Here is a 12727-nt window from a genome sequence, read left to right as displayed (position 1 = left end):
CCCGCATTGTGTGGCAAACAGGAATGCAATTTCTCAGCCAGCAGCGATCAGAAAAGGGAATGACAATTACAATCCTCTTTGAGAAAGAAGGTCTCTAAATGACTTTTCATTCAGGCGAGGCAAGGGGGCTGTGAACCAATTAAAGCATGTGTGGAGCTCCAGGGAAAGTGCCACAGTTTCTGTGACCTCGTGCTGTTATTTAACCCACATAAGGAATATTCTCTCATTCACACTCATGAACACACACACATTCATCCATGTCTGGACACTGAGAACTTACATAATTTTTGCTCTTACACTTTCAACAGTTTAATTTTTATGGAATTAAATGAATGGACACACATATGAAAATATGTTATTCAGTTTCACATTCTTTTAGTCATATTTTGCTGAATTACTGTTGATATGCCCAATTACTTCCCATAATCAACCCACATAATGAGTAATTTCAACTGGCTTCAGTCCATCATGGTTATGGAGTCGCCAGTAGACTAATGAAGTGTGTATCCACAGAGAGCCCCACTGGATCAGAGTTTGGAAACTTGATAAAGAAACAGGATTATTTCTGCTTAGTGTGATCCATCATGATTAAAGGTTGAAGACAGGTTTATGCTCAAAGACAAGATTTAGATAACATTTCTGTCTTTTTTTTTTTCTTATACAATTTATATATTTGGTGCAAGTTTGAATTTAAATAGAAAGGGAAAAATGCACTACTGCAGTACAATTTCTCAAAGGTGGGGGGGCATGCAGAATTAAATATTAGGAGATGAAGAGCAGAGGGGGATTCAGACTGGTTTAGTAAAACCAACAGCAGATAAAGACCGACAACAATAGAGGCAATTACTCAAGGAATGGGAGATAAGTATGGTCTCGTTGAGAAAAAGGTTTCCCCGTAATGGTTCATTTATTCAGGGGCTTCTCTTTCTCCATGCTACAGCGTCTTGAGGAAGAGTGCACGAAAGGCTGCAATCAGCACTCAATTAGAGTGTTTTACATTTCAATGGTAATGAGGATACTAGGCAATGCGTCTGCAGAAGTGAAAAAAGAGGAGAGGCAAAAACCAGGGAAAATAGTAGAGAAGACGACACACACAGAGAAGGAGAGATGAGGAGATTATAGAGGTGATTATAATGGTCAGAAAGACAGGAAAATGGCTAGAGTGATATTTATGTTTGCTTACAGAGGAATTGAGGCATGAAAAACACTGCAGTTACTAAGATTTAAAAGCCACGGAATATTTACATTTTACGGAATATTTTGTCTAAAGTTAAAGGGACATGGTTGGACTTTGTGATCAGAAAGCAATAAGTGATCAATCACAATTCGGGGTGCTTTCCTACTCCCTGGAACTTTAATGAATGTCATTAGGTTGCTTGCAGAGCATGGATTTTACTGATACCTTTCATTTGTTGCTTTTCTTTATTCTGTATGTGGTAAGCATGAATATCTACACTGCTCAATTTGCAGTGTACCTCACTATAACTCGTGACGGGGGGAATTAAGTGCTAGTTTGACAAGGTTGGATTTTAAATAACTGTCAAGTCCCACTTAATTTATTACCTGTGCAGCAATACTCAGAGTGACCAGACACAGACAATCAGACATCAATGGGAGATGTGAAATTCATCAAGCCCACATCTTCAAAATTAAATGAAATGAATAATTGCCAAAGCCAATAATTAGATGTATTCAGTGGGAGATGTGAATAGGCAGAACATAACATCTTTATACCCATCCTTGTGCGTCCTTGCTGCATTATGGTCTGTGTACCCTCTATCTCCCTCTCTCTCCCATCCTCCCCATATTTGGATGCAAGATGAACTTTGATAAGAGTTAATGAGAAAATGCTATTGTGTGAAGAGGGAGAATGGAGAGTGGCGATAGAATGTCTGGCTAACCAGCCAAACACTGGAGCTTCCTCGCCAGGAAATATGAAAGCGTGAAGAGGTCCAGAGGAAGAGAGTCAAGGGGACCAACGAGGAGGGGTGATGACAAACGAAGGAGACATTTCAGAGCATCTATGGATGAGGAAAGCAGAAAGGAGAGAATGTGGAAAATGAACAGGCTTATCTTCTCTGATGAATATTCACCTCCCACTCTGTCTGAGGCATGTACTTCAGTATGCAAGTTTGATAGCCCCGGTGAACAAGACACTAATTACACCTATACGAGATTCCAAGTACACCTTAATGAGTGCTGTGAATTTAACGTGCATTTATGTTCAATGAGGTCTCTTCAGATGATGTCAGTTTCAGTCTAGATTACAGTTAGGGCATTCTTTTGGCTTTGATCAGAATTGCTTCTGAAAGAGCACAGGTGAGACAAGGAGATTCTGAATGTCATGATTGGGCAAATCTTTGACAATGCATCACATCTATGGTAGGATCCAGTGGATTTGATAGATCACATTTTGGTTCTAAAACGAGAGCATGTTTTGGTTGCGAAACTGATGAGAACGTGGGCAGAGACAGAGGTAGGAGAGATTCTGGACAGTGGGCGATAAAGCAGTGGACCGGAGGGAAGGCATAGAAGAACACAGGGCTTCTCAAGGACATGGTATCTTAATTGAAAACGACAGCTTCAATTAAAAATGTAATCATTTTGCCTGTTTTCTAATTAAAATGGAAGCAGCTGATAGTTTTGTCTCATTAACTTCAAAGAGCACCACTGCACAATGGCTGGATGGGCTTCTTAACTTCACTTTCTTTTTATTTGTTTATTTTTTTCTTGTTCCATGATGTGGTTCGCTTAGCTGAATGGGGAAAGAAGAAAAGTGGATCACACCCCATAAGAGCTAGGCAACATCTCACAGATGTGCTCTCTAAAAGGAGTGAGTGTGGGTGTGTGTGTGTGTGTGAGTGTGTGTGAGTGTGTGTGTGTGTGTGAGTGTGTGTGAGTGTGTGTGTGTGTGTGTGTGTGTGAGTGTGTGTGTGTGTGTGTGTGTGTGTGTGTGTGTGTGTGAGTGTGTGTGTGTGTGTGTGTGAGTGTGTGTGTGTGTGTGTGTGTGTGTGTGAGTGTGTGTGTGTGTGTGTGTGTGTGTGTGTGTGTGTGAGTGTGTGTGTGTGTGTGTGTGTGTGTGTGAGTGTGAGTGTGTGTGTGTGTGTGAGTGTGTGTGTGTGTGTGTTTGTGTGTGTGTGTGTGTGTGTGAGTGTGTGTGTGTGTGTGTGAGTGTGTGTGTGTGTGTGTGTGTGTGTGTGTGTGTGAGTGTGTGTGTGTGTGTGTGTGTGTGTGTGTGTGTGTGTGTGTGTGTGAGTGTGTGGGTGTGTGTGTGTGTGTGTGTGTGTGTGTGTGTGTGTGTGTGTATTAGTTACCAAAAGCCTCAGGGAGATGATGAAGGAGAGGGACAGGTAGAACACCTCTGTTCATACAGTGATCAGACTCCTGTGCAGCTTGAGAGGGAGGTGTAATTGGTGTATGGGACTCGAGTGCTTTGATTCTGTGTGCTGGAAGCAGACTTCAGTGATATGTCCTCTTAGATTAATCGCCACTGAGAAAAAAAACATAAAGGGTTTGTCCAAGCGCATGTATTTTTTATTTATTTTTTTTTGCCATTACAGCATGACTCAGTTGAATGCCTTTGAACAGCATTTGAATTCATAACAAGGAGCTTGCGTCAAGCTGTCATTTTGCCCATTTTCTGTTCTTCTGATCCATGTTTGAACACTTTCAGAAATGGGAAAAAAGCTTATTTCATAAAGCACACTGAAGAGGGTTTATAGCTAAAACAAACCCAGCACTATTAGTACACTCCTAGCATTAATTTTCAAATTCTTTTTTCTTCCTATATTCATCCTCCTAATCATGCAACAAAAAGAGGAGCTTTGTGCTATCCAGTATAGCTTATTATTACTTTTCCACTGATTTCCAGTTCTAAGATTTCTTTTTCATCTATTTTTTTTTCCAACTGTTCTTTAAAAACTGCTCATAGAACTTGTTAGAACCATTAAGCTTAGAGCTATGCTAATTTAGGGAAGAAAAAGGCAAACTTTGAGGGCTCAGCTTTGAAACAAAACAAAGACACACAGTCCAGTAAACCTTTTGAAAGATAGTAATAATGTTTTATACTTTATATTGTAATGTTACAGAAAGTAGGAACATCACAGGGAGACTGAAAACTAACATTTATCCAGCACATGCGATCTGCCATCTTTGCAATCAGTAAAACAAGAATTGCTGCACAAAATGGTCCAGTTCAGTATACTTCCACTTTCCATCAGTGCCAGTATAGTAATGTGTAATGTGTCCGCGTGATGAGGTTTATCCATTGTTTTTCTGGTCAGAGAACATGCTGGAACATGGTAAAAACACATATAATGTTAATTGTCAGCAAACGTTCCCTTTAAATGCTGTTCTCTTGCCATTCATGAAAGGAAATCCAGCCAGGTTAATCCAGACACTATAAACGCAGACACATAGGCTACACATAGTCCAAAAATGTCTAGCTCTAAAAAAGATATAGATCAGAATAATCAAGCACAATGCAAAACATCAAAGCATATTTGTTACCTTATGCTGACAGTAAATATGAAAAAACGGTATACCTCACAGTTCTGGTATGCTGTGTATGACAATGTTAAAAAATGAGGGAAATCCATAGATGCCCATTTCCTGTGCGCTGTCAGTAGCAACCTACCAAAGCAATGATAAAAGCAGTATGGCTCTTGGTGAAGTAATTACACTTCCACCTCACCTCACGTCAGAAGAGTCAGGGTACGATGGGAGAGTCTTTGTTTGGCACTTTTCTTGAAAAAAGCGGTCTGATGTTGAAATGCTCAAGCCTACCTTGGGCCCCAGGACTCTAGTTTGAAGAGACTTTGTGGAATGAGAGAGTTGACTTGACTTGAATGGCTTTAGAGAGCCGATGAAGAGTTCTGAGTAAGCAGTGAGAGACAACAGCAGTGGATGAGACCACAACAACCTCTTTAGTCCACTATATGTGTTTTAGGTAATTGTGCTCCGTAAAATCTGCATATGCAATCTGCTGACTATACATTTAGGGGCTTTTACTATAATTAATTCATGTCCATTGTAGATGTTGAACAGATCGATGTTTCTCTCTTACCAATAGGGGCAATATTGTCTATAGATATGACAGTGTAGGATAGCTTTAAGGGTATATGAAGAGTATACAATCTCATTTGTTAGAGTTGCTTTTGTTCCTATTATCCAACCAGATTTATGGTCTCACAACGACGTCATCATGAGGTGACAGTGAGAAAACTCTCAAACATTCAAAGTCGAGGTATAAATAATAATATAACGGATAATAATATAATAAGCTATAATAATATAATAAGCTATAATAATATAACGGATAAATCTGGAATACATTGTGGAATAGTAAGTCTATATATTTTTCTATAATTTCTTCCATTACTTAATAATATGAAATGATATGCAAGTGTTAGCAAATATCATGATTATTGATGATCCAGGAACAACATTTCGTAGACACTGAGCTGCACAAGTCTGTCCCTTGACTTGCAGTCCAAATCTGTATGTATGGTGCATCATGAAGAGGAGACTCAAGCAGCGGTGACCATGGCCCATTGAGCACCTGAAGTCTTGTATTAAGCAAGAATGAGCAAAGATTCCACTTGTAAAACTACAACGCATAGAGCAAAAAGTGGAGTTAAAAAGATAGGTGATGTACCACAGTATTAAACATGCTTCTGTCCTAAATGTTTTGTGTGTTGCATCATATTCCAAAGCTGTTTTTTTATTGCATTGTACACGGTGTGCCAAGGTTTACAGAAAGTAGGGTTCTGTGTAGGGTTCGGTGGCACACTGTGTAAAATGCAATAAAAAACAGCTTTGGAATATGATGTGTGTGTGTATATATATATTTATCTATCTTATATATATATATATATATATATATATATATATATATATATATATATATATATATATATATATATATATGTATATATATATATATGTATGTATGTATGTTGCAACTTTGTACATAAGGTGACACCATACTTTAAAGATATTTCACACAATTTTTTTATGCTACTTCTAATAAATCAACATCACCATATGGCAATAGAATTGTAGCCATATGAAGTATATTGTTTTTATTTATTTATTTATTTTTTACTGTTTTTTTAAATAACCAACACTACTACTATAAAGTCTGTGGTCTTTGATAATAGGTCCAACTGCTCATATATTGACTGGGCCCCAAATCAGTATGTGGTCAAACTAAATTTTTCCAGTATACGAAAGATACCCAGATGACATACCACTTCCGCCAACTATTCCAGTACTCAACCAAAGCTACCCACCCTGAAGAGCTACTCCTGTTTGGCTTGGTTTAAAATGTGATAATATTCTTTTTGTAATTTGTGAAAATAAAGACACACAGTGGAGTGTGCATCTCCATTATTTTTTTGTGTGTGTTGTGTCCTTTTGGACCTACACTTTTGAGTACACGAGGTGTGTCTGCAAAAGGTTCATAACACTATACTGTATACTACTATGGGGACCAGTATACAGTACATACTGAGTTCTGTATACAGCACGTAGGAGGCTATTTAGAACTTTCCCTTAAACCACTGCACAAAGAAGGAGCCGTTTTTGTTGTTACCTTGAAATTGGTTGCACAGATCTTAGATTTTGACACAAAGTCAAAATGATGTCGATTAACACAAATGGGCTTCTAACATCTGCATCTGTTAAAGTGGTGTATATAAGCACTCATGTTTGGACATTGTGTACTTCACCTGTAGTTAAGGGCTCCTTAACAAAATTGGCTTTTTGTGAAGACTTATATGTATTTAGTTGTGGAGATAAATTTTACTGGGTCTCATATAAAATCCCATGTGGCTAAGAATTGCAAAACAATAACTGAAGATATTAAACACTAGTCATGGCTTCCAGATAATAGTTTTTGTAAATGTCACAAATCAGTTGAAATACTTTACTGACTTTGGTTTTAGATTACAAGAAACAAATAAAGAACAAAAAACCTTGAAACATGCAGCAATAACCCTGTGAATAAAGTCAAGTGGAATGACGCATCTTCATGTTTTTAATTAATATGATTTTATTGCTTAGGCTTACCTTCATGAAAAATGATCATTTCCTATTCCAAAGATTCAGTACAATGTGCACTTAAGCCATGTATAAAAATACATAAATACATGCAGCTGTGGTAAGAAATATTTGAAACTTTGTTGTTTTCCAACATAATGCAAATAATTTTTCTAGAACACAATGCATTGCTGTTTATATGTGTATGTCCTTTGTTTGCATTGCAACAACAAAGAAAGCTCAGGAAAAATCCAAATCTGATCTTATTCCACACAGAACTCTGAAAATGGACCAGACAGTGTTGTTGGATTTCTATTGAATTTCAAGGAGGTAAACCTCCTTCAATTTGTACATGAACAAATTGATGTAGATCATATAAAAATCAAACGTTTCAACAGTTTAAATAGAGAAAAGCTGAGTCAGCATTAGTTTGTAAGTATGTGTATATCATAAGGAGCATGGAGAGTCAAAGTAAGTGGAAACAAATGTCTGAGGATTAGAGAAACAAAATGCACAGGCAATGCCAAGGCCATCTCCAGAGATTTTAAAGGAACAATAAATTGTTTTTCGAATGATTCATCTCCACATTATGGAACAGCCATTATATTGACACCTAGTGGCTTGGATGTCTTAGAGGTTCTGTCCTAAATCTGACAGCCTCCTTTTAATCCTGACAACCTGCGTGTGGGGGACCTGCTCTATGGACCGTGAACTGGTTCATTTGATGACTACAAAACAGTTTGATTTTTCATCTCATGCAAGCTGCACCATATAGAAATAAGGACACGAGCAATCCACCAGAGCTATTTTAGTGGTAACAGCGCCCCTTGTGGTGAATTATGAGTGAGTGAGTAGGTGAGTTACAAGACAGTACTACAGAAAAAAATAACAAATGGCTTATTGGTCCTTTAATATAAGGCCTTTTCCTTTAATCTATTCTATATGAAAAGGCACTTAGTACAAAACAAATACTATTTCTGGAAATGTTGGGACACTTTGTAAAGTGCAATAAAAACAAGAATTTGTGAATTGTTAATTCTCTTAAGGCTTTACTTATCTGACAAAAGTTTAAAGAAAATATTTTCACTGCTTTCAGTGACCGACTAAATTATATTTTCTATATAGACAACTTATATTAATATAGATATAAACAACTTTAGAAACATACTGAAACACACACAAAAACGTTTACCACTGTGTTACAACACCTTTCCTTTTAATTCCACTTTTTAAGAGTTTGGGAACTGAGAATATTAATTGCAGTTTTGTCAGTGGGATTTTTGCCCATTCTTGCTGGATACAAGACTTCACCTGCTCCACAGTTGTCTTACTGTTGTCTTATTCTCCTTTTCATGGTGCACCATCCATTTTCAATTACTGATCAAGACAGAGCAGGACTCCAGGTATACAGCACAAATCCATGCTGTTCCTAGAACAACAATAATGATATTCCTGGATTAGTAATAGCCATTATGTTCCAGGTTTAGTTAGTTAACTACTTAGACTAATTAGCTAGACAGTAACAATCTAGATAATTATAGACATGTTAGCTGGGTGGTGTTTGGATATTCATGCTTCTTGCTCAATGTTGCCCTCACGATGATATTTGAATGAGATGTTAAGTCTGATCAAATAACATAATTGTCTAACCTAAATCAGCATTATAGAAGCTGTTCCAAGAACAAAAGCAACTTGATGAAACCAGGTCATGCTTACTCTTACCCTCATTATTTGAGGTTAGCTGATCATTTTTAAAGGCTTTGTTCTAGTCGCTATAAGAATTTATTGTAGAAAGGCAGTATAGTGGCTTTCTCTCTACAGTTATACACTCACACTTAAAATATATACTGTGAAGATATCAGCATACATTTCTGCAGAAGGAATTTGTTTAGTGTGTATATTGTGTGCAACCGGTGCAGGTGGTTTTGCTTCAATCACACATTGCAGCAGGACTGTATGCAGGAAGCATGTTTTCAATGTCCCTGTGACACATAAACTGCCCTTTCATAAAATGAAGGGATTTTGTAAGGTGAATATATAAACATATATATGATAGCTGTTAGTACCACACAAACACACACACACGCACACACACACACACACAGACACATACACACACACACACACACACACACACACACACACACACACACACACACACACACACACACACACACACACATGGAAAATCAAATAAAATTGCAAATGCTTTCCTTGTGAGTGCAGAATGTTTTCATGCGGAGAGCAAAAATCAATGGGCTACAAACAGGATTACTGGAGTGGGACTTGGGTGTGATTAGAAGGCTTTAAGGATGACATCTCCACTGTCTCTTAGAGACACACATTTAAAGAAACACACACTCACAGACATAAATACATGCATGTGCACACACACACAAAGAGGCATGAAACAGGACATGCACATGCACTCTACTCTCAGATCATTCAAGAGCTCTTTCTTTTGTCCCTCCAAACCACATTCTCCTTCACTAATCCTTCCACCTTCCTCCTCAGCTCAGATGTCTCTACCTCTCTCTCTCTCTCTCTCTCTCTCTCTCTCTCTCTCACGCACACACACACACACACACATAAACACATATATACATACTTTATCTCTCTCTCTCACACACACACACACACACACACACACACACACACACACAAACACATATATACATACTTTATCTCTCTCTCTCTCTCTCTCTCTCTCTCACACACACACACAAACACATATATACAGACTTTATCTCTCTCTCTCTCTCACACACACACACACACACACACAAACACATATATACATACTTTATCTCTCTCTCTCTCTCTCTCTCTCTCACACACACACACACACACAAACACATATATACATACTTTATCTCTCTCGCTCTCTCTCTCTCTCACACACACACACAAACACATATATACATACTTTATCTCTCTCTCTCTCTCTCTCTCTCTCTGTCTCTCTCTGTCAGATGCAGGTTCTGCCAGTCGTAACACAGACACGCAGCATTTGACCTTGACTATGCCAGGTTTGGGAGGGCAGTGTGAGCGGATCGTTAGCCTGTGACAAGTGTTGCATTAAAAATGGGGAGGCTGTATAAAAAATGAACCATTTCTATAAAACTGGGCGAGTGGAAAGGCTTGGCTCCCCTGTATTAGGCTGACCTTCAGGGAGCAATTCACAAAGAGAACACTGACTCTCCTCTGCTTGAAAATGGTTATTTTCCTCAGTTACATTTTCATCGACTCATTCAGAAACAATATCCACTTATTAAGTAAAGGATAGGTTAATAGGCTGTAAGTGATTGGGAATTAAATCAAATTGCACATTATTGTATAGACTCCAGTAATCATGATTCTCTTTTTTGTAAAGGTTTCATATTGTAGAAAAAAAGATTTACTTACCCTTACAATTTAAAGACAACCAAAACCTACAGTTCAGACTTAAATATATATAGGAGGTATAGTTCATAAAATGAAGAAACTAAAAATGTTTAAAACCTTTCAAACATGTCACTCTCCCCAAATACATACATTTACATACATATATTTACATACATTTACATACATACATAACTACCTACAGTGACATGGTCCACCCAATCAATGAGTGACAAAGTAACAAAAGGTGCATGAGCTTTGGAGGCCATCCAGGGCCATGGAGATAAGTACAAACATGTGCTGTGAAAAAAGTGCCAAACAGATGTTTCTTTGCAAAGAATTCCAAAAGAACCAAATATTAGGGAATAATGGTTGCAGTATTTTTTTCTTAAATTTAAAAGATTTTAGTTCTAAATCAAGTATAGGGAGACATATACACACAAAACACACACACTCTCACACATGCACAAGTAAAAATTGTCCTTAATGTTAACATTTTATGGCTAATTAAACATAATGCAAATATTATTTGGCAAATATAAGAATCATGTGGGCTGTGTTACTTTTTATGATAATGCAACAGTTATACTGGCAACATTATTTTGTGGTAAGTTAAAAGGGCATTAGGCTTTAGATATTAGTTAGACCATTTTTGCTGAAGAACTGCTATTGTGTTTTGTCATAGAAAGAAATAACACTGAATAACATGGGGCCTCTCATCTTGATCAAGCATATGTAAGAGCACCAGGGGGTCTGTACACCCAAAGCAGCAAGTACAGAACAATTGTCACAAAGATGAACCCAAACCAATTATCACAATACACAGTGCTGACACTGCTCAGCCACAGATACATTATTGCTAATGCTGTGATCAAATTAAACTTCGACACTTATCAGCAACTGTGCTGGATGCGGCTTTTCTAAGAGTTAAACAGCCTTATCAGCCTTTTTTTTTTTTTTTTTTTTTTTTTTTTTTGTAGTTGCTGAACAAACCCACATACATCCAGTTCCAGTAGTCTCCCTAAGGAAATAAATTTAAATGTTTCTCTTATTGTCAAGAGTTATGATAATTAGTTTGTAATAATGAGAGCAAATTGGACTTACACTACAAGGCGCCAAACTTTTAGTCTTAGGAAAAATTCTCTGCTTATTATATTACTCTGCTGTGATATCCCTTCTCTCATTATCCAGATTCTGCCCTAGAGTGAGAGAACAAGCTACACTGAAAAAAATCAGATAATTATGGCTTCTGCATGGTTTAAAATATTTTTCGCTTATCCAGGCCCTTGCGCACTGCCTGAGGTGTGTAGGAACTCATGTTCCAGTTTCAATTCTGCACTTTTATATTGAATCACCAAATAATGACACACAGGACGATCTCCCAAACTCCACGATGTCTGCATGGTAACTGCATTTCAAAACAGTCTTCATGCCTTCATAATGGTTTTCGTGAAGCAGATGGACTTGGACTGCTAAACCCACCCACAGTACTACCTGCACCATCCTTGCCCTATGGACAAGCACTCCTAAGTTCACCTACACTACTGTCCTACACCACCCCACCCTGTTTCATAACCTTAGAGAAGGGCCCTAGATTCATCTTCACTACTACATGCATAACCTCGCTCTGTTTCAGGACCTTGGAGAAGGGCCCCTAGAGTCCCCTGCATACTGCCTACAGTGCTCTGACATGCATCAAGCCCTTGACCTTCCAAGGGTGTTTAGCACTCTGCTGGAGGACAGCAGAACACCAGTAAAAACAGATACTCATAAGTATACAAGACTGGTGGCTCCAATCAAGCCCCGCCTTCTCCAGTTTAGGGTCACCTTCTCCAATCAAGCCCCACCTTCTCTAGTCAAGCGCCACCTTCTCCAGTTGAGCCGAGCCTTGTCCAGCCCCAGTGGCATGGTATGTGAAGCTTGCCTGGTGCTGGATTGTGTTAGAGATCTCCTGGGAGTCTGTTTTCAAACCTTACACTCAGTAGTTGTTTGTCTCCTTGCAGATAACCCAGATGAAATGGCAGCCGGGCACTTTGCCTGAGTCCTGTGCCCTGGCACCTGCCAACGGAATCACAGTCCTCTGACCTTCATGCCACTGTGACCCTCCCTCTGCCCATACCTTCCCCACCTTCCTCTGCTTCCCTTGAGCACCTCGACTGTAAATAAACAGCGTTCTGGGACCTCTGGATACCATGTCTGATCGTTTGTGTTCATAGTGCGCCAGCAGCCCCGGCCTGTCAGCCTGTGTTTGGGTAGCCTGTGCTCTTGTGATATCTGGGTCTATCCTGGGAATTGGATAGAAGGC

The sequence above is a fragment of the Electrophorus electricus genome, chromosome 6 (genome assembly GCF_041902795.1).
Source record: "Electrophorus electricus isolate QZ-2024a chromosome 6, ASM4190279v1, whole genome shotgun sequence".
Taxonomy (NCBI): Eukaryota; Metazoa; Chordata; class Actinopteri; order Gymnotiformes; family Gymnotidae; genus Electrophorus; species Electrophorus electricus.
Note: the sequence above shows the minus strand (reverse complement) of the source record.